We start from the raw sequence: 21,109 nt of genomic DNA, 5'->3' as shown, positions 1-21,109 counted from the left end.
CTCTGGTTTTTCTGTCATTCCTTTTATCCGCACCTGGGTCGTTAGTTAGGGGTGTTGCTATATAAGCTCCCTGGACCTTCAGTTCTATGCCTGGCAACGTAGTTATCAGAGCTAGTCTGCTGTGCTCTTGTCTACTGATCCTGGTTCCAGTTATATCAGCTAAGTCTGCCTTTTGCTTTTTGCTATTTGTTTTGGTTTTGTATTTTTGTCCAGCTTGTTCCAAATCTATATCCTGACCTTTGCTGGAAGCTCTAGGGGGCTGGTGTTCTCCCCCCGGACCGTTAGACGGTTCGGGGGTTCTTGAATTTCCAGTGTGGATTTTGATAGGGTTTTTGTTGACCATATAAGTTACCTTTCTTTATTCTGCTATCAGTAAGCGGGCCTCTCTGTGCTAAACCTGATTCATTTCTGTGTTTGTCATTTCCTCTTACCTCACCGTCATTATTTGTGGGGGGCTTCTATCCAGCTTTGGGGTCCCCTTCTCTGGAGGCAAGAAAGGTCTTTGTTTTCCTCTACTAGGGGTAGCTAGATTCTCCGGCTGGCGCGTGTCATCTAGAATCAACGTAGGAATGATCCCCGGCTACTTCTAGTGTTGGCGTTAGGAGTAGATATATGGTCAACCCAGTTACCACTGCCCTATGAGCTGGATTTTTGTATTCTGCAGACTTCCACGTTCCTCTGAGATCCTCGCCATTGGGGTCATAACAGTTTGCCAGGCCAGTATTAAATGTTTAATGCATTGCAGAAGAGGGATTATAAGAAAGAAGATTCTGAGTTTTTTTTTTTTCTTCTTCCCCTTTACCTCAGAGTGGCTATGCTTGCTGCAGACATGAATGTCCAGACCTTGATTACAAGTGTGGACCAGCTGGCTACTCGTGTGCAGGGCATACAAGACTATGTTATTAGAAATCCTAGGTCAGAACCTAAAATACCGATTCCTGAACTGTTTTCCGGAGACAGGTTTAAGTTTAGGAATTTCGTGAATAATTGTAAATTGTTTTTGTCCCTGAGACCCTGTTCATCTGGAGATTCTGCTCAGCAAGTAAAAATTGTTATTTCGTTCTTACGGGGCGACCCTCAGGATTGGGCTTTTTCGCTGGCGCCAGGAGATCCGGCATTGGCTGATCTTGATGCGTTTTTTCTGGCGCTCGGTTTACTTTATGAGGAACCCAATCTTGAGATTCAGGCAGAAAAGGCCTTGCTGGCTATGTCTCAGGGGCAGGACAAGGCTGAAGTGTATTGCCAAAAATTTCGGAAATGGTCCGTGCTGACACATTGGAACGAGTGTGCACTGGCCGCTAATTTTAGAAATGGCCTTTCTGAAGCCATTAAGAATGTTATGGTGGGTTTTCCCATTCCCACAGGTCTGAATGATACTATGGCACTGGCTATTCAAATTGACCGGCGGTTGCGGGAGCGCAAAACCGCAAATTCCCTCATGGTGTTGTCTGAACAGACACCTAATTCGGTGCAATGTGATAGAAAAACCGCAAATTCCCTCATGGTGTTGTCTGAACAGACACCTGATTTAATGCAATGTGATAGAATCCTGACTAGAAATGAGCGGAAAATTCATAGACGCCGGAATGGCTTGTGCTACTACTGTGGTGATTCTACACATGTTATCTCAGCATGCTCTAAACGTATAGCTAAGGTTGTTAGTCCTGTCACCGTTGGTAATTTGCAACCTAAATTTATTCTGTCTGTAACTTTGATTTGCTCACTGTCATCTTATCCTGTCATGGCGTTTGTAGATTCAGGTGCTGCCCTGAGTCTCATGGATCTCTCATTTGCTAAGCGCTGTGGTTTTACTCTTGAACCATTAGAAAATCCTATTCCTCTTAGGGGTATTGATGCTACACCATTGGCAGCAAATAAACCGCAGTATTGGACACAGGTTACCATGTGCATGACTCCTGAACACCGCGAGGTGATACGTTTCCTGGTTTTACATAAAATGCATGATTTGGTTGTTTTAGGGCTGCCATGGTTACAGACCCATAATCCAGTCCTGGACTGGAAGGCTATGTCAGTCTCAAGTTGGGGCTGTCGTGGTATTCATGGGGATTCCCTGCCTGTGTCTATTGCTTCTTCTACGCCTTCGGAAGTTCCGGAGTATTTGTCTGATTATCAGGATGTCTTCAGTGAGTCTGAGTCCAGTGCACTGCCTCCTCATAGGGACTGTGACTGTGCTATAGATTTGATCCCAGGCAGTAAGTTTCCTAAGGGAAGACTGTTTAATCTGTCGGTACCTGAACATACCGCTATGCGTTCATATATCAAGGAGTCTCTGGAGAAAGGACATATTCGTCCGTCTTCTTCCCCTCTTGGTGCGGGATTCTTTTTTGTGGCAAAAAAGGACGGATCTTTGAGACCTTGTATTGATTATCGGCTTTTAAATAAGATCACTGTCAAATTTCAGTATCCTTTACCGCTGTTGTCTGACTTGTTTGCCCGGATTAAGGGTGCCAAGTGGTTCACCAAGATAGACCTTCGTGGTGCGTACAACCTTGTGCGCATTAAGCAAGGTGATGAATGGAAAACCGCATTCAATACGCCCGAAGGTCATTTTGAGTACTTGGTGATGCCTTTTGGGCTCTCCAATGCGCCTTCAGTTTTTCAGTCCTTTATGCATGACATTTTCCGGAAGTATCTGGATAAATTTTTGATTTTTTTATCTGGATGATATTTTGGTTTTTTCTGATAATTGGGATTCGCATGTGGAGCAGGTCAGGTTGGTCTTTAAAATTTTGCGTGAAAATTCTTTGTTTGTCAAGGGCTCAAAGTGTCTCTTTGGTGTACAGAAGGTTCCCTTTTTGGGGTTCATTTTTTCCCCTTCTGCTGTGGAGATGGACCCAGTCAAGGTCCGAGCTATTCTTGATTGGACTCAGCCCTCGTCAGTTAAGAGTCTTCAGAAGTTCTTGGGCTTCGCTAACTTCTACCGTCGTTTTATTGCTAATTTTTCTAGCATTGTGAAACCTTTGACGGATATGACCAAGAAGGGCTCCGATGTAGCTAACTGGGCTCCTGCTGCCGTGGAGGCTTTCCAGGAGTTGAAACGCCGGTTTACTTCGGCGCCTGTTTTGTGCCAGCCTGACGTCTCACTTCCCTTTCAGGTTGAGGTGGATGCTTCGGAGATTGGGGCAGGGGCCGTTTTGTCGCAGAGAGGCCCTGGTTGCTCTGTTATGAAACCTTGTGCCTTTTTCTCTAGGAAGTTTTCGCCTGCCGAGCGAAATTATGATGTGGGCAATCGGGAGTTGTTGGCCATGAAATGGGCATTTGAGGAGTGGCGTCATTGGCTCGAGGGTGCTAAGCATCGTGTGGTGGTCTTGACTGATCACAAAAATCTGATGTATCTCGAGTCTGCTAAACGCCTTAATCCGAGACAGGCCCGCTGGTCATTGTTTTTCTCCCGCTTTGATTTTGTTGTCTCGTATTTACCAGGTTCAAAGAATGTGAAGGCCGATGCTCTTTCTAGGAGCTTTGTGCCTGATGCTCCTGGAGTCGCTGATCCTGTTGGTATTCTTAAAGATGGAGTTATCTTGTCAGCTATTTCTCCGGATCTGCGACGTGTGTTGCAGAGATTTCAGGCTGATAGGCCTGAGTCTTGTCCACCTGACAGACTGTTTGTCCCGGATAAGTGGACCAGCAGAGTCATTTCCGAGGTTCATTCCTCGGTGTTGGCAGGTCACCCGGGAATTTTTGGCACCAGAGATCTGGTGGCCAGGTCCTTTTGGTGGCCTTCCTTGTCAAGGGATGTGCGGTCATTTGTGCAGTCCTGTGGGACTTGTGCTCGAGCTAAGCCTTGCTGTTCTCGTGCCAGCGGTTTGCTCTTGCCCTTGCCTGTCCCGAAGAGACCTTGGACACATATCTCCATGGATTTCATTTCTGATCTTCCGCTATCTCAGGGCATGTCCGTTATCTGGGTGATATGTGATCGCTTCTCCAAGATGGTCCATTTGGTTCCTTTGCCTAAGCTGCCTTCCTCTTCCGATCTGGTTCCTGTGTTTTTCCAGAACGTGGTTCGTTTGCACGGCATCCCTGAGAATATTGTGTCAGACAGAGGATCCCAGTTCGTTTCCAGGTTCTGGCGATCCTTTTGTAGTAGGATGGGCATTGATTTGTCGTTTTCGTCTGCTTTCCATCCTCAGACTAATGGACAGACGGAGCGAACCAATCAGACTTTGGAGGCTTATTTGAGGTGTTTTGTCTCTGCTGATCAGGACGATTGGGTGACATTCTTGCCGTTGGCTGAGTTTGCCCTTAATAATCGGGCTAGTTCCGCCACCTTGGTTTCGCCTTTTTTCTGCAACTCTGGTTTCCATCCTCGCTTTTCTTCGGGTCATGTGGAGCCTTCTGACTGTCCTGGGGTGGATTCTGTGGTGGATAGGTTGCAGCAGATCTGGAATCATGTGGTGGACAACTTGAAGTTGTCACAGGAGAAGGCTCAGCGCTTTGCCAACCGCCGCCGCGGTGTGGGTCCCCGACTACGCGTTGGGGATTTGGTATGGCTTTCTTCCCGCTTTGTTCCTATGAAGGTCTCCTCTCCCAAATTTAAACCTCGTTTTATTGGGCCTTACAAGATATTGGAAATCCTTAATCCTGTATCTTTTCGTCTGGATCTTCCTGTGTCGTTTGCTATTCACAATGTATTTCATAGGTCCTTGTTGCGGCGGTACATTGTGCCTGTAGTTCCTTCTGCTGAGCCTCCTGCTCCGGTGTTGGTTGAGGGCGAGTTGGAGTACGTGGTGGAGAAGATCTTGGATTCTCGCCTCTCCAGGCGGAGGCTTCAGTACCTGGTCAAGTGGAAGGGCTATGGTCAGGAGGATAATTCCTGGGTGGTCGCCTCTGATGTTCATGCGGCCGATTTAGTTCGTGCCTTTCATGCCGCTCATCCTGATCGCCCTGGTGGTCGTGGTGAGGGTTCGGTGACCCCTCACTAAGGGGGGGGTACTGTTGTGAATTTGCTTTTTGCTCCCTCTAGTGGTTACTAGTTTTTTGACTCTGGTTTTTCTGTCATTCCTTTTATCCGCACCTGGGTCGTTAGTTAGGGGTGTTGCTATATAAGCTCCCTGGACCTTCAGTTCTATGCCTGGCAACGTAGTTATCAGAGCTAGTCTGCTGTGCTCTTGTCTACTGATCCTGGTTCCAGTTATATCAGCTAAGTCTGCCTTTTGCTTTTTGCTATTTGTTTTGGTTTTGTATTTTTGTCCAGCTTGTTCCAAATCTATATCCTGACCTTTGCTGGAAGCTCTAGGGGGCTGGTGTTCTCCCCCCGGACCGTTAGACGGTTCGGGGGTTCTTGAATTTCCAGTGTGGATTTTGATAGGGTTTTTGTTGACCATATAAGTTACCTTTCTTTATTCTGCTATCAGTAAGCGGGCCTCTCTGTGCTAAACCTGATTCATTTCTGTGTTTGTCATTTCCTCTTACCTCACCGTCATTATTTGTGGGGGGCTTCTATCCAGCTTTGGGGTCCCCTTCTCTGGAGGCAAGAAAGGTCTTTGTTTTCCTCTACTAGGGGTAGCTAGATTCTCCGGCTGGCGCGTGTCATCTAGAATCAACGTAGGAATGATCCCCGGCTACTTCTAGTGTTGGCGTTAGGAGTAGATATATGGTCAACCCAGTTACCACTGCCCTATGAGCTGGATTTTTGTATTCTGCAGACTTCCACGTTCCTCTGAGATCCTCGCCATTGGGGTCATAACACCCTATCTCTAGTATCAGATGTTTTAAAATAATGTCTGCGGCTGATGTCCTCTATGTCCTTAGTGACCAATTTCACGAAGACCTCTACGGCAGAACATGTATTAATATTGGGAAATTTTTTGGATTTGTCAAAGAAAAAAGAGGGGAAACTGCTCACAGTCTCAGTCGAGTTATTTTCCTCCGCCAATGATTCCAAGATGGCTAATGCCTCCATTTCCTCATCTTTATTAAGGGTTAACCCCATATGTGATTTCTCATGGAATCTCTTTAAGATCAATTTCCTGGCAAATAAATGGATGTCCTTCACTGTTGTGAAGGGGTCTAGATGTTGTGGAGGAGAAAAAGTTAGACCCTTATCAAGTAAGGACATTTGTTCAGATGATAATGTATGAGAAGACAAGTTGATTACCTTAGGATGATCCTTTCTTTTATTGTTAGATCCCATTCCTTTTTTCCATTGATAGCCTCTTCAAAAAAAAAAAAAAAGAAAAATGGAAAAAAGGAATGGGATCTAACAATAAAAGAAAGGATCATCCTAAGGTAATCAACTTGTCTTCTCATACATTATCATCTGAACAAATGTCCTTACTTGATAAGGGTCTAACTTTTTCTCCTCCACAACATCTAGACCCCTTCACAACAGTGAAGGACATCCATTTATTTGCCAGGAAATTGATCTTAAAGAGATTCCATGAGAAATCACATATGGGGTTAACCCTTAATAAAGATGAGGAAATGGAGGCATTAGCCATCTTGGAATCATTGGCGGAGGAAAATAACTCGACTGAGACGGTGAGCAGTTTCCCCTCTTTTTTCTTTGACAAATGCAAAAAATTTCCCAATATTAATACATGTTCTGCCGTAGAGGTCTTCGTGAAATTGGTCACTAAGGACATAGAGGACATCAGCCGCAGACATTATTTTAAAACATCTGATACTAGAGATAGGGAGATTATTCAGGAGTTACAGGGATGGAAAGATGTTACCTTCAAAATGGCGGATAAGGGGGGTAATCTGGTGATTTGGCCGAACGAACTATATGAAAAGCAGGCCTTTAAACTCCTCCTAGATGATAGATGTTATAAGAGATTATCATTTACTCCTCTCCAACAGTACCAAAGTGAGTTGGTTAACATACTTATGGAAGCTTATACAGAAGGAACTATTCCAAAAAAATTTCTTGAAACAATTGAGAAACTTAAACCAAAACTACCAACTTTTTACTTACTCCCTAAACTGCACAAAAACCCGAAAGACCCTCCAGGGCGCCCCATTGTATCCGGTAAGGAGGGCTTAAATGAAATTATATGCCAGGTAATTGACTATTATTTGAAGCCTCTGGTTACAACTCTGCCGTCACATATACTAGATACAACAGCGGCCCTTAGGGGATTAGATCAACTTCATATAGAGAAGGATATGATACTTGTGACGGCAGATGTTGAAGCGTTATATACTTCCATAAAGCATACTCAGGGTTTAGCAGCAGTTAGTTGGTATTTAAATAATAGCAACTTGGATGGTTCATTGGTCAAACTTTTACTTACCCTTCTGGAGTTTGTACTCACTCATAACTGTTTTACATTTAAAGATCAAATTTTCCTTCAAGTACAAGGGACGGCTATGGGGGCGGCTTGTGCCCCCTCATATGCCAACCTTTTCCTAGGATTATGGGAACGGGATTTATTCCAATGCTCTTCAATTCCCGGTATTGAAAAGATACACAATTGGCTAAGATATATAGACGACATTATCTTTGTATGGGAGGGCACTGTTGATGAACTCAATGGTCTAATGACACAATTGAACAACAATGATATGAATATTAATTTAACATATACATATGGGCGTAGGGTCACCTTTCTGGATATTGACATCTCAGTAGATCCTAATGGATCCATATCTACAACTATCTTCAGAAAACCGACGGCTACCAACTCCATATTGCATGCTAGCTCCTCCCATTTGCCATCTACAATTAAGTCTATCCCTGTCAGCCAATACTTAAGAGCTAAAAGAATCTGCTCTAATGAACAAGCATTTCAAGAACAAGCTAAAGATCTGTATTCCAGATTCCGGGAAAGAGGATATGGACATAGGCCCATTAGATATGCCTATAATAGAGCGCTAAATTCAAACAGAAACCAATTGCTGTACCAAAATAGAGGAAGAAGGATGAAATCAGAAAATACGGATGTGAGATTGATTACACCATACAACAATCAGTGGAAACAGTTCGTCAAAATTATACATGATCGATGGAACGTTTTGTTGGTTGATCCTATTTTGAGAAGAACACTTTCTCCTAAACCTTTAATTACGGCTAAAAGGTCTAAGAACTTATCCGATCTATTGGTAAGAAGCCATTATTGTCCGAAAAAACAAAAGATTCAAACCAATGTCTTTGGAGAAATCCAAGGCTTCTTCCCATGTAATACTTCAAGAAAATGGCGCCGGAAAGCGCGGACGCCTGTGACCTTCAGGTCAGAGGGCGCGATGACGCGCTTAATGCGCGCCGCCCTCTGACTGAACAGTCACAGCCAGAGGACAGGACCCGGAAGATGGAGCCGCGCGCAGCAGTGGAACGGGGGGACAGGTAAATATAGCAAGTGCCGGGGGCCTGAGCTAGCGGCGACTCCGGCACCTGACCCCCACAGCGCGCCGGTGTCCCCACCTGCTCAGGCCCCCAGCACAGCCGCCCGCACTCTCAGCACCACCACGCACAGCCGCCCGCACTCACCACCGCCACGCACAGCCGCCCGCAGTCACCACAGCCACGCACAGCCGCCCGCACTCACCACCGCCACGCACAGCCGCCCGCACTCACCACCGCCACGCACAGCCGCCCGCACTCACCACCGCCGCGCACAGCCGCCCGCACTCACCACCGCCGCGCACAGCCGCCCGCACTCACCACCGCCGCGCACAGCCGCCCGCAGTCACCACCGCCACGCACAGCCGCCCGCACTCCCCACCGCCACGCACGGCCGCCCGCACTCACCACCGCCACGCACAGCCGCCCGCACTCACCACCGCCACGCACAGCCGCCCACACTCACCACCGCCGCCCGCACTCACCACCGCCGCCCGCACTCAGCACAGCCGCCCGCACTCAGCACAGCCGCCCGCACTCAGCACAGCCGCCCGCACTCAGCACAGCCGCCCGCACTCAGCACAGCCGCCCGCACTCAGCACAGCCGCCCGCACTCAGCACAGCCGCCCGCACTCAGCACAGCCACGCATAGCTGCCCGCACTCACCACAGCCGCCCGCACTGAGCACAGCCGCCCGCACTGAGCACAGCTGCCCCCACTGAGCACAGCCGCCCGCACTGAGCACAGCCGCACTCGGGCAGTAGAGCCGGAGAGAGAAAGATGGGAGCAACATATGGCAGAATGGAAACAGGAACAGGCAGAATGGGTGCAGCACATTACAACAGAATGGGGACACAGGATGGGAGCAGCACATGACAGAATTGGGGCACAGGATGCGAGCAGCACATGACAGAATGATTGCACACGATGGGAGCAGCACATGACAGGATGGGGGCGCAGGATGCGAGCAGCACATGACAGAATGATTGCACACGATGGGAGCAGCACATGACAGGATGGGGGTGCAGGATGGGAGCACATGACAGGATGGGGCGCAGGATGGGAGCAGCACATGACAGGAAGGGGGCACACACATGACAGGATGGGGGTGTAGGATGGAGCAGCATATGACAGAATGGGGGCGCAGGACGGGAGCACATGACAGGATGGGGATGCAGGATGGAGCAGCACATGACAGGATGGGGGCGCAGGACGGGAGCACATGACAGGATGGGGATGCAAGATAGAGCAGCACATGACAGGATGGAGCAGCACATGACAGGATGGGAGCGCAGGATGGAGCAGCACATACCAGGATGGAGGCCATATACCAATATAAATGCTCGCCACCCGGGCGTAGAACGGGTTCAATAGCTAGTGTATATATATCATAATTTAAACTACAAATTTGAGGTTTAATAATGAATTATTTTTTTTACTGTTTACTGACACATTTCACCAGATATAGCCTATATGTGTACTAAAGAATCATGACAAGTTATGATAAAAAATGTGCAGTGTTGCTCAGCAGCCATCTTTTATGCATGCAAACCCAGTCTTAGAAAATCGTTCTCATATGCTGCTATTTTGTCATTAGTTCAACAGTTTATGGATTGCGTCTCACCAGTGTTGCTGGGCAACTATTTTAGGATTTCTCGGTAGTAAGTAGTGACGTTGTGTTGTCTGTGGAAACAAGTGGTGTTAACAGCAACTAGGCTTTACAACTAGTACTTTGATGTCAGGGTTACTTGCTTTGTGTTTAAGTACAACTATAGTTCCCAGACTTCGCCGGAAAGTAGACCCTGAGAAAGAACCTCAGGCTTATGGAGTGATTGACAGCTTTTTTGTACAAGTTGGTTTATGTAGAGAGCTGTCAAACATTCTGTGTGGGCAGTTGAAGCAGGGCTCACAAATCTTACATAAAATACTGAGTCAAATCACTGAAAGCTGTCTCTGAATGCAACATTTTTTCTGCTGTCAGATGGGAGAACTTTTGAGACAGACAAATTTAGTTTTAACAGTATGTTTAACAATCATTTAATAGCCAGTTTTAGGAGGACAAAACATGGATTTGTGTGTGTACATATAATAAGATATATATATTATACAGTGGGGAATCTTAAGTATTTGATACACTTCAACTTTGAGAGACAGAATCTTAAAGAAAAAAATAAACAAAAAAAAAGAATCGCATTATATGATTTTTAAATAATTAAATTGCATTTTATTGTATAAAATAAGTATTTGCTCATCTACCAACCAGCAAGAATTCTGGCTCTCACAGACCTGTTGGTATTTCTTTAAGGCCGGCGTCACACTAGGCGTATGAAAATACGGTCTGTTTTTTACGGCTGTAATACGCAGAAATGTTCCCAAAATAGTGATCCGTTTGTCATCCGTAGGCAGGGTGTGGCAGCATATTTTGCGCATGTCATCCTCCGTATGTAATCCGTATGGCATCCGTACTGCGATATTTTCTCGCAGGCTTGCAAAACCGACATACAATGGATCCATGGGCTCAAATATTCGTTAAAACATATATACAGATATATATATCCGTATATATATATGGTGTGTATATATATATATATATATATATATATATATATATATATATATATATATATATATATATATATATGGTGTGTATATATATATATATATATATATATATATATATATGTACTGTATTTATATTTAATTCAGTGCTAGATAGCAGAAGATCCGGTAATTCAATTGCCGGCTTTTCCTATCTCCTTCACAAACCCGACATGATATGAGACATGGTTTACATATAGTAAACCATCTCATATCCCTTCTTTTATTGTATATTCCTCTTTACTAATGTAAGAAGTGTCTTGGTGTCAAATTTGGGGGCTCTAGCTATTAAATTAAAGGGTTAAATCGCAGAAAAAACTGGCATGGGCTCCCGCGTAATTTTCTCCGCCAGAGTGGGAAAGCTAGTGACTGAGGGCAGATATTAATAGCCGAGAGAGGGACCATGGTTACAGGACCCCCCCTGGCTAAAAACATCTGCCCCCAGCCACCCCAGAAAAGGCACATCTGGAAGATGCGCCTATTCTGGCACTTAGCCTCTCTCTTCCCACTCCCGTGTAGCGGTGGCATATGGGGTAATGAAGGGTTAATGTCACCTTGCTATTGTAAGGTGACATTAAGCCAGGTTAATAATGGAGAGTCGTCAATTATGACACCTATCCATTACTAATCCAATAGTATGAAATGGTTAATAAAACACACATTATTCAAAAGTATTTTAATGAAATAAAGACACATGTTGTTTAAATATTTTATTATACTCTTAACCCCTTCATGACCCAGCCTATTTTGACCTTAATGACCTGGCCGTTTTTTGCAATTCTGACCAATGTCCCTTTATGAGGTAATCACTCAGGAACGCTTCAACGGATCCTAGCGGTTCTGAGATTTTTTTTTCGTGACATATTGGGCTTCATGTTAGTGGTAAATTTAGGGCGATAATTTTTGCGTTTATTTGTAAAAAAATGGAAATTTGGCGAAAATTTTGAAAATTTCGCAATTTTCAAATTTTGAATTTTTATTCTGTTAAACGAGAGAGTTATGTGACACAAAATAGTTAATAAATAACATTTCCCACATGTCCACTTTACATCAGCACAATTTTGGAAACAAATTTTTTTTTTACTAGGAAGTTATAAGGGTTAAAATTTGACCAGCGATTTCTCATTTTTACAACGAAATTTACAAAACCATTTTTTATGCTCTGCACCGTTCAGTTTGGCCCCATAGATGCTCATTATAAAGCTGCCCCATATGGAATGCTCTGCAGCGTTCAGTTTGGCCCCATAGATGCTCATTATAAAGCTGCCCCATATGGAATGCTCTGCAGCGTTCAGTTTGGCCCCATAGATGCTCCACATAAATCTGTACCATATAGAACGCTGCTGCTGCTGCAATAAAAAAAACAAAACACATACTCACCTTTCTTGCTTGCAGCTCCCCAGCGTCCGGTCCCGGCGTCTCTCTGCACTGACTGATCAGGCAGAGGGCGCCGCGCACACTATATGCGTCATCGCGCCCTCTGACCTGAACAGTCAGTGCGGAGAGACGCCGGGAAGACGGAGCGGCGCCCGGCGTGTGGATCGTGGACAGGTAAATATGCGATACTTACCTGCTCCCGGCGTCCCGCTCCTTCCCCCGGACAGCTGGTCTCCGGGTGCCGCAGCCTCTTCCTCTATCAGCGGTCACCGGCACCGCTGATTAGAGAAATGAATATTCATTTCTCTAATGAGCGGTCCCACGTGACCGCTGTACAGGGGAAGAGCTGCGGCACCCGAAGACAGTGTGATGGGCAGGGGGAGCGTCAGGATCGCCGGGACTAGGTAAGTATGCCTCAGCGCCCTCTCCCCCTCACCCGCCGACCCTGCCGCAGACCATGACTCGAGTATAAGCCGAGAGGGGCACATTCAGCCCAAAAATTTGGGCCGAAAATCTCGGCTTATACTCGAGTATATACGGTACAAGGGAGAAACCGGAAAGGATCACTTCCACCGGCATTTAAGAGGAGGTATCCATTCGAGGAAGAAGCGTCATCCTCATGGGATAAGGCCCCGAAGCTAGACGCGGCAGTAGCAAAAGCGTGTAAAAAGACCTCGCTACCGTTTGAGGATCTAGGCAATCTAAAAGACCCGTTAGACAGAAAGGCGGACGTTTTTCCTAAGGGTTCCTGGGAAACGGCGGCGGGATCTCTGAGACCAGCAATCGCGGCTACTTGTACAGCACGGTCACTAATGGTGTGGCTTGACCGCCTGGAAGATCAACTTAAAAATAAAGTTCCTAGAAATGAGATCTTAGCCTCCCTTCCTATAATTCAAGAAGCAGCAGCTTTTCTTTCAGACGCTTCGGCAGATTCGGTGAAATTGTCAGCCAGATCTTCAGCCCTGTGCAATGCGGCCCGCAGGGCTTTATGGATAAATTGTTGGCCAGGAGTTTTCCAATCAGATCAAAATTGTGTGGCATTCACTGTGAGGGGGTGCACTTGTTTGGACCAGTGCTGGATGAGCTGTTAGAAAAAGTAGGTGATAATAAAAAACGATTTCCCTTTCTAGGAAGACCCTCATACAGACGAGAATACAATAAAAGATGATTCAACCGCAAAAGATCAAGCAGAGAAAGATCCAGATATGACAGTAACAGGAAAAGAGGTAGCGGTTATATGTTTAACACCTCTCGGGACTATAAAAAGCCTCAATGACTGCTGGACCAGGTGGGGGGGAAGACTTTCAGCCTTCTACCCGGCCTGGTTGAAGATTTCCAATAGCCCATGGGTCCTCAGTATTATTGCAACTGGTCTAAGGTTCGCGTTCCAAAGATTTCCTCAAGATAAATTTTGTCTAACACCTGTCCGTTTTTCCTCTGCAGAACAATTAGCACTGGAATCGGAAGTCCAGGAACTTCAGCAAAAAGGAGTGCTGATTAATGTGCCCACAATACAGAGAGGTAAGGGGTTTTATTCCCCCCTCTTCCTGATTAAAAAAACCTGATGGGTCCTTCCGTACCATCATTAATTTAAAAGGCCTAAATAAATTTCTCCTGGTTCCTTCCTTCAAGATGGAGTCTGTAAAGACGGCAATAAAGCTTATGTTTAACAATTGCTTCATGGTTGTTTTAGATTTGAAAGTCCCGATACACGCAGACCATCAACAATTCCTTAGAGTGGCAGTTTCAATTAATGGCACAATAGAGCACTTCCAATACCGAGCACTTCCCTTTGGTGTCACAATTGCACCCCGTGTATTCACTAAAATAATGGTAGAAGTCATGGCGCACCTTCACGAACAGGACATCTTAATAGTTCCCTATTTAGATGACTTATTAATCGTGGGACATTCGGAATCACACTGCACTGACCAGTTAGGAAAGGTGACTTCAATGTTGCAGGAATTGGGTTGGATCATTAATTAAAAAAAAAAATCCCGTTTACAACCCTCTAAAGTACAAGAGTTTTTGGGTCTTCTCATAAATTCTAGTAGGCAGGAATGCCACCTTCCAGATGCAAAAGTGGATAGAATCCAACAATTAGTAACTAAAGTAATTAAAAAAACATCTGTCTCTATAAGAAAGGCAATGTCACTGTTAGGATCACTCACATCGTGTATCCCGGCGTTCCTCTGGGCTCAATATCACACCAGAACACTACAGTGGGACGTATTACGTAACACCCGTCACTTGTCAGGTCACCTTGACAGTATTTTTTCACTATCCACGGATTCTATACAATCTTTACATTGGTGGACACATATACCAAATTTACGTAGAGGTGTTCCCTGGACAAACGTTGTGTCCCGAATAGTGACTACAGATGCTAGTCCCAGGGGATGGGGAGCGCACATGGAGGATAGTTGGGTCCAGGGACTATGGTCTCAATCTGAACAAAATTCATCGTCCAACTTAAAAGAATTATTAGCGGTAGAACGCGCTTTAAAAATTTTCTTATACCCCTACAGGGTAGACATGTCAGATTTTTTTCAGACAACCAGGTGACCGTAGCCTATATTAACCATCAAGGAGGTACTCAGTCAGGTTCATTAATGGATGTTGCGGATCGTATTTTTCAGATGGCCGAAAAACATCTACTATCTCTTACGGCTCTTCATATAAAAGGAAAGCTCAATGTCATAGCTGACTATCTAAGCCGCAACAAACTCAGACAGGGAGATTGGACATTGAATCAGACCATCTTCAATCAGATTGTACAATTATGGGGATGCCCAGATATAGACCTTTTTGCAAGCAAAGAAAACAGAAAGCTACATCGATTCTGCTCCTTAAACCCCAGGGAAAACCCATATGCAGTGGACGCTCTCTTAATTTCATGGCACTTGAATCTCGCTTATGCCTTTCCCCCTCTAAACTTAATCCCGATAGTTCTGAGAAAGATACGGGAGGACAGGTCCTGGGTAATCATGGTAGCCCCATTCTGGCCCAGAAGGTCATGGTTTCCATGGCTGAGGAAGATGTCCATTTCCCAGCCTTGGATTCTTCCAGAGATACCAAATCTCCTCTCCCAGGGCCCAATTCTCCATCCACGAGTCGCCAATTTACATCTAGCGGCGTGGAATTTGAGAGGTCATTACTAAGAGCGAAGGGTTTTTCTCGAGAGCTAGTAAATACTTTATTAAAGAGTAGAAAGATGTCTACGACAAACATTTATGTCAGAATTTGGAAGAAATTTTTTGAGGTCTCAGGGGCACATATTGGCCAAAAATTCTGTATTAATAAAATTTTTAAATTTTTAGAGATGGGTTTAGCCACAAGCACTCTCAGAGTTCAAGTGTCAGCTCTGGGGGCGCTGTACAATAGTAAGTTAGCCAACAATCACTGGATATCTAGGTTCTTCAAGGCTGCAACTAGGTCCAGGCCAGTTATTAGGCAGAAATTGGTTCCATGGGACCTAAATTTTGTACTAGCAGCTCTGATGGAAGCGCCATTTGAACCTATTGACACTGTCCTGATTAAGATCCTATCTTTTAAAACGGCCCTTTTAGTCACGCTCACATCCGCGAGAAGGGTTAGCGATCTACAAGCCCTATCTAGACAGCCTCCATATATGCAGTATAGAGAAGATAGAGTTATCTTGAAACCTGATCCTCTTTACCTTCCAAAAGTAGCTTCAAAATTTCACAGATTACAGGAAGTGGTTCTACCTTCGTTCTGTTCTAGCCCCACTAATGATAAAGAGCGAAAATTCCAATCGCTAGATGTAAGAAGATGTCTTCTTAAATATATTTCGGTTACTAACACTTGGAAGAAAGATAATTCCCTATTTGTATCCTTCCAGGGAGTTAGAAAGGGACTTAGAGTGTCCAAAAACACATTAGCTAGATGAATCAGGGAGGCAATTTCAGCAGGTGGTGTGCAGATCCCAGAAGGTATAAAAGCTCACTCCACTCGAGCCATGGCTACTTCCTGGGCAGAAAGATCAGAGGTGTCGATTGAAGACATTTGTAAGGCAGCCACATGGTCTTCTCCATCTACTTTTCTTAAGCACTATAGACTAGATTTGGGTAGCTCCTCCGATCTTACGTTTGGGAGAAGGGTGCTTGAAGCAGTTGTCCCTCCCTAGTCTCTTTTACTTCTCTGAAAGTCTCTTGTGGTGCTGTCATGGCGACTGAATAAATACGTAAGCTACTTACCGGTAGCGGTGTTTTTCAGGAGCCCATGACAACACCCTTATATTCCCTACCCTCTCTTCTTGTGTGAGTCAACACCTTCTTTCCATTAAGTCCTAATTTTATTCACTGGGTGAATTGTACCATGTTTTAAAACTGTTTATATGCTACTAACCTAGGAGATCCTCTCATGCTCTGTAAACCAACTGATGAGGGAGAGAGGTGCCGCCCTTTTATGTCTGTAGGTTTCCTGTCCCTGAAGGGTGGATCCCCTCTCTCGTGGTGCTGTCATGGGCTCCTGAAAAACACCGCTACCGGTAAGTAGCTTACGTACTTTTTTCACAAAAATTTTGTCAGCCTCAATTTTTTCATTTTCACATGGGCAACAGGATAAAATGGATCCTAAAATGTGTTGGGCAATTTCTCCTGAGTACACCGATACCTCATATGTGGGGGTAAACTACTGCTTGGGCACACGGCAAGGCTCGGAAGGGAAGGAGCACCATTTGACTTTTGAATGAAAAATAAGCTCCAATCGTTAGCAGACACCATGTCGTGTTTGGAGAGCCCCTGTATGCCTAAACATTGGAGCTCCCCCACATGTGACCCCATTTTGGAAACTAGACCTCCCCTGGAACTAATCTAGATGTGCGGTGACCACTTTAAACCCCTAAGTGCTTCACAGAAGTTTATAATGCAGAGCCGTGAGAAAAAAAATTGCAGGCTAAAAAATAATTTTTGAGGAAAGAAAAATTATTTTTTAATTTTCACAAGAGTAACAGGAGAAATTGGACCCCAAAAGTTGTTGTCCAGTTTGTCCTGAGTACGCTGGTACCCCATATGTGGGGGGGGAACCACTGTTTGGGCACACGTCGGGGCTCGGAAGGGAAGTATTGACGTTTTGAAATGCAGACTTTGATGGAATGGTCTGCGGGCATCACGTTGCGTTTGCAGAGCCCCTGATGTGCCTAAACAGTAGAAACCCCCCACAAGTGACCCCATTTTGGAAACTAGCCCCCCCAAGGAACTTATCTAGATGTGTGGTGAGCACTTTGAACCCCCAAGTGCTTCACAAAAGTTTATAATGCAGAGCCGCGAAAATAAAAAATAATTTTTCATTCCTCAGAAATTATGTTTTAGCAAGCAATTTTTTATTTTCGCAAGGGTAACAGGAGAAATTGGACCCCAATAGTTGTTGCCCAGTTTGTTCTGAGTATGCTGGTACCCCATATGTGGGTGTAAACCACTGTTTGGGCGCACGTCGGGGCTCGGAAGGGAGGGAGCACCATTTGACTTTTTGAACGCAAGATTGGCTGTAATCAATGGTGGCGCCATGTTGCGTTTGGAGACCCCTGATGTGCCTAAACAGTGGAAACCCCTCAGTTCTAACTCCAACACTAACCCCAACACACCCCTAACTCTAGTCCTAACTCTAGCCATAACCCAATCACAACCCTAACCCCAACACACCCCTAACCACAACCCCAACCCCAGCACACCCCTAGCCCTAATAGCAACCCTAACCCCAACACACCCCTAACCATAACCCTAACCACAAGCCTAATCTTAACCCTATTTCCAACCCTAGCACTAATTCCAACCCTAACCCTAAGGCTATGTGCCCACGTTGCCGATTCGTGTGAGATTTTTCCGCACCATTTTTGAAAAATCCGCAGCTAAAAGGCACTGCGTTTTACCTGCAGATTTACCGTGGATTTCCAGTGTTTTTTGTGTGTATTTCACTTGCGGATTTCTATTCAGGAACAGGTGTAAAACGCTGCAGAATCCGCACAAAGAATTGACATGCTGCGGAAAATACAATGCAGTGTTTCCGCGCGGTATTTTCCGCACCATGGGCACAGCGGATTTGGTTACCAATCAGCTGCGGATCCGCAGCCAAATCTGCACCATGTGCTCATAGCCTAATTCTAACCCTAACCCTAGTTCTAATTCTAACCCTAGCCCTAACCGTAACCTTAACCCTAGCCCTAACCCTAGTTCTAACCCTAACCCTAGTTCTAACCCTAACCCTAGTGGAAAAATAAAAGTAAATATAATTTCTTTATTTTATTATTGTCCCTACCTATGGGGGTGATAAAGGGGGGGTTCATTTACTATTTTTTTATTTTGATCACTGTGATAGGTTTTATCGCAGTGATCAAAATGTACCTGGAACGAATCTGCTGGCCGGCAGATTCGGCGGGCGCACTGCGCATGCGCCCGCCATTTTGGAAGATGGCGGCGCCTATGGATCAGACGAACGGACATCGGGAGGCCTCGGTAAGTATGAGGGGGGGGATCGGAGCACGGGGGGATCGGAGCACAGGGGGAGCAAACAGGAGGACGGGGGAGCGGACAGGCGGGCGGAGGGGAGCGGAGCACCGGATGGAGGACTGGGGAGGAGATCAGTGTGGGGGGGGGGGGGGCAGATCAGGGTTTCCAGCCATGGCCGATGATATTGCAGCATCGGCCTTGGCTGGATTGTAATATTTCACCAGTTTTCATAGGTGAAATATTACAAATCGCTCTGATTGGCTGATTCACTTTCAACAGCCAATCAGGGCGATCGTAGCCATGGGGGGGTGAAGCCACCCTCCCTGGGCTGAAGTACCACTCCCCTTGTCCCTGCAGATCGGGTGAAATTGGAGTTAACCCTTTCACCCGATCTTCAGGGACGCGATCCCTCCATGACGCCACATAGGCGTCACAGGTCAGATTGGCACCGACTTTCATGACGCCTACGTGGCGTCACAGGTCGGGAAGGGGTTAATCCACCTGAAGACCCTTGTCACCTGAAATAAAGTTAAACAAAACAAACAACAATATTCCATACCTTCCGTCGTTCAGTCTTGTCCCACGCTGTAAATCCATCTGAAGGGGTTAAATCATTTTACACCCAGGAGCTCTGCTAATGCAGCTGTGCTCCTGTCTGTAAAACTTGGTGAATGAATGGAGTGCAGGGGAATGTACTGTAGTTACCTCGAGTCGCAGTAATGCGCCCTCTGCTGGATGAACTCATGAACTCGAGCCTGGGAACTTTTCAGAATATTTTCCCAGGCTTGAGTTTATATGAGTTCATCCAGCAGAGGGCACATCACCGCGACTCGAGGTAACTACAGTACATTCCCCTGCACTCCATTCATTCACCAAGTTTTACAGACAGGAGCACAGCTGCATTAGCAGAGCTCCTGGGTGTAAAATGATTTAACCCCTTCAGATGGATTTACAGCGCTGGACAAGACTGAACGACGGAAGGTATGGAATATTGTTGTTTGTTTTGTCTAACTTTATTTCAGGTGACAAGGGTCTTCAGGTGGATTAAGAGTATGATAAAATATTAAAACAACATGTGTCTTTATTTCATTAAAATACTTTTTAATAATGTGTGTGTGATTTATTAACCATTTTGTACTATTGGATTAATAATGGATAGGTGTCATAATTGACATCTCTCCATTATTACCTGGCTTAATGTCACCTTACAATAGCAAGGTGACATTAACCCTTCATTACCCCATATCCCACCGCTACACGGGAGTGGGAAGAGAGAGGCTAAGTGCCAGAATAGGCGCATCTTCCAGATGTGCCTTTTCTGGGGTGGCTGGGGGCAGATGTTTTTAGCCAGGGGGGGTCCTATAACCATGGTCCCTCTCTCGGCTATTAATATCTGCCCTCAGTCACTGGCTTTCATTAGTAAAGAGGAATATGTAATAAAAGAATGGATATGAGATGGTTTACTGTATGTAAACCATATCTCATATCCTGTTGGGTTTGTTAAGGAGAGAGGAAAAGCCGGCAATTGAATTACCGGCTTTTCTGCTATCTAGCGCTGAATTAAATATATATGTGTCCCACTGATTTTATATATATATATATATATATATATATATATATATATATATATATATATATATATATATTCTATTCTGTCAGTGTGATTTTACTGTACACCGCACTGAATTGCCGGCTTTTCTAGAAAACACAGCTGCGTATTTCTCGCAAGTCGCACGCATGGTCCTTGTGTAATCCGTAATTTTCTCGCCCCCATAGACTTTCATAGGCGTATTTTTTGCGCAATACGCTGACAAACGCAGCATGCTGCTATTTTCTACGGCCGTACAAGACCGTATAATACGGATCTGTAAAATACGGCAGATAGGAGCTGGGCCATAGAGAATCGTACCGTATGCAATCCATATTTTATGCGCCTCTCATACGTCCGTAAAACATGCCAGTGTGATGCCGGCTTAAGAGGCCCTCCTACTCTGCAATTATTACTTATATTAATTTCACCTGTTTGAACTAGTTACCTGTATAAGAAACACCTGTCCACACACTCAATCACACACGCTCCACCATGGCCAAAACCAAAGACCTTTCATAGGACACCTGGAACAAAATTGTAGACCTGCACAAGGCTGGGATGGGCTACAGGACAATAGGCAAGTAGCTTGGTGAGAAAGCAACTGTTGGCACAATTATTAGAAAAAGGAAGAAACACAAGATGACTTTCAATCATCCTCGGTCTGGGGCTCCATGCAAGATCTCGCCTCATGAGGTGAGGATGATTCTGAGAAAGGTCAAGAATCAGCCCAGAACTACACTGGAGGACCTGGTCAGTTACCTGAAGAGAGCTGGG

At 45.3% G+C, this 21,109-nt stretch overlaps 1 long non-coding RNA gene across 4 annotated transcripts in view; it reads left to right on the top strand.

The window, feature by feature from the left end:
* Positions 1-21,109, top strand: part of LOC143815684 (uncharacterized) — a 358,696-nt gene that overhangs the window by 110,475 nt on the left and 227,112 nt on the right. The window lies entirely within an intron of this gene.

Source organism: Ranitomeya variabilis, chromosome 3, assembly GCF_051348905.1.
Source record: "Ranitomeya variabilis isolate aRanVar5 chromosome 3, aRanVar5.hap1, whole genome shotgun sequence".
In the NCBI taxonomy this organism is placed as follows: Eukaryota; Metazoa; Chordata; class Amphibia; order Anura; family Dendrobatidae; genus Ranitomeya; species Ranitomeya variabilis.
Note: the sequence above shows the minus strand (reverse complement) of the source record. Positions and strands in the feature narration are given on the sequence as shown.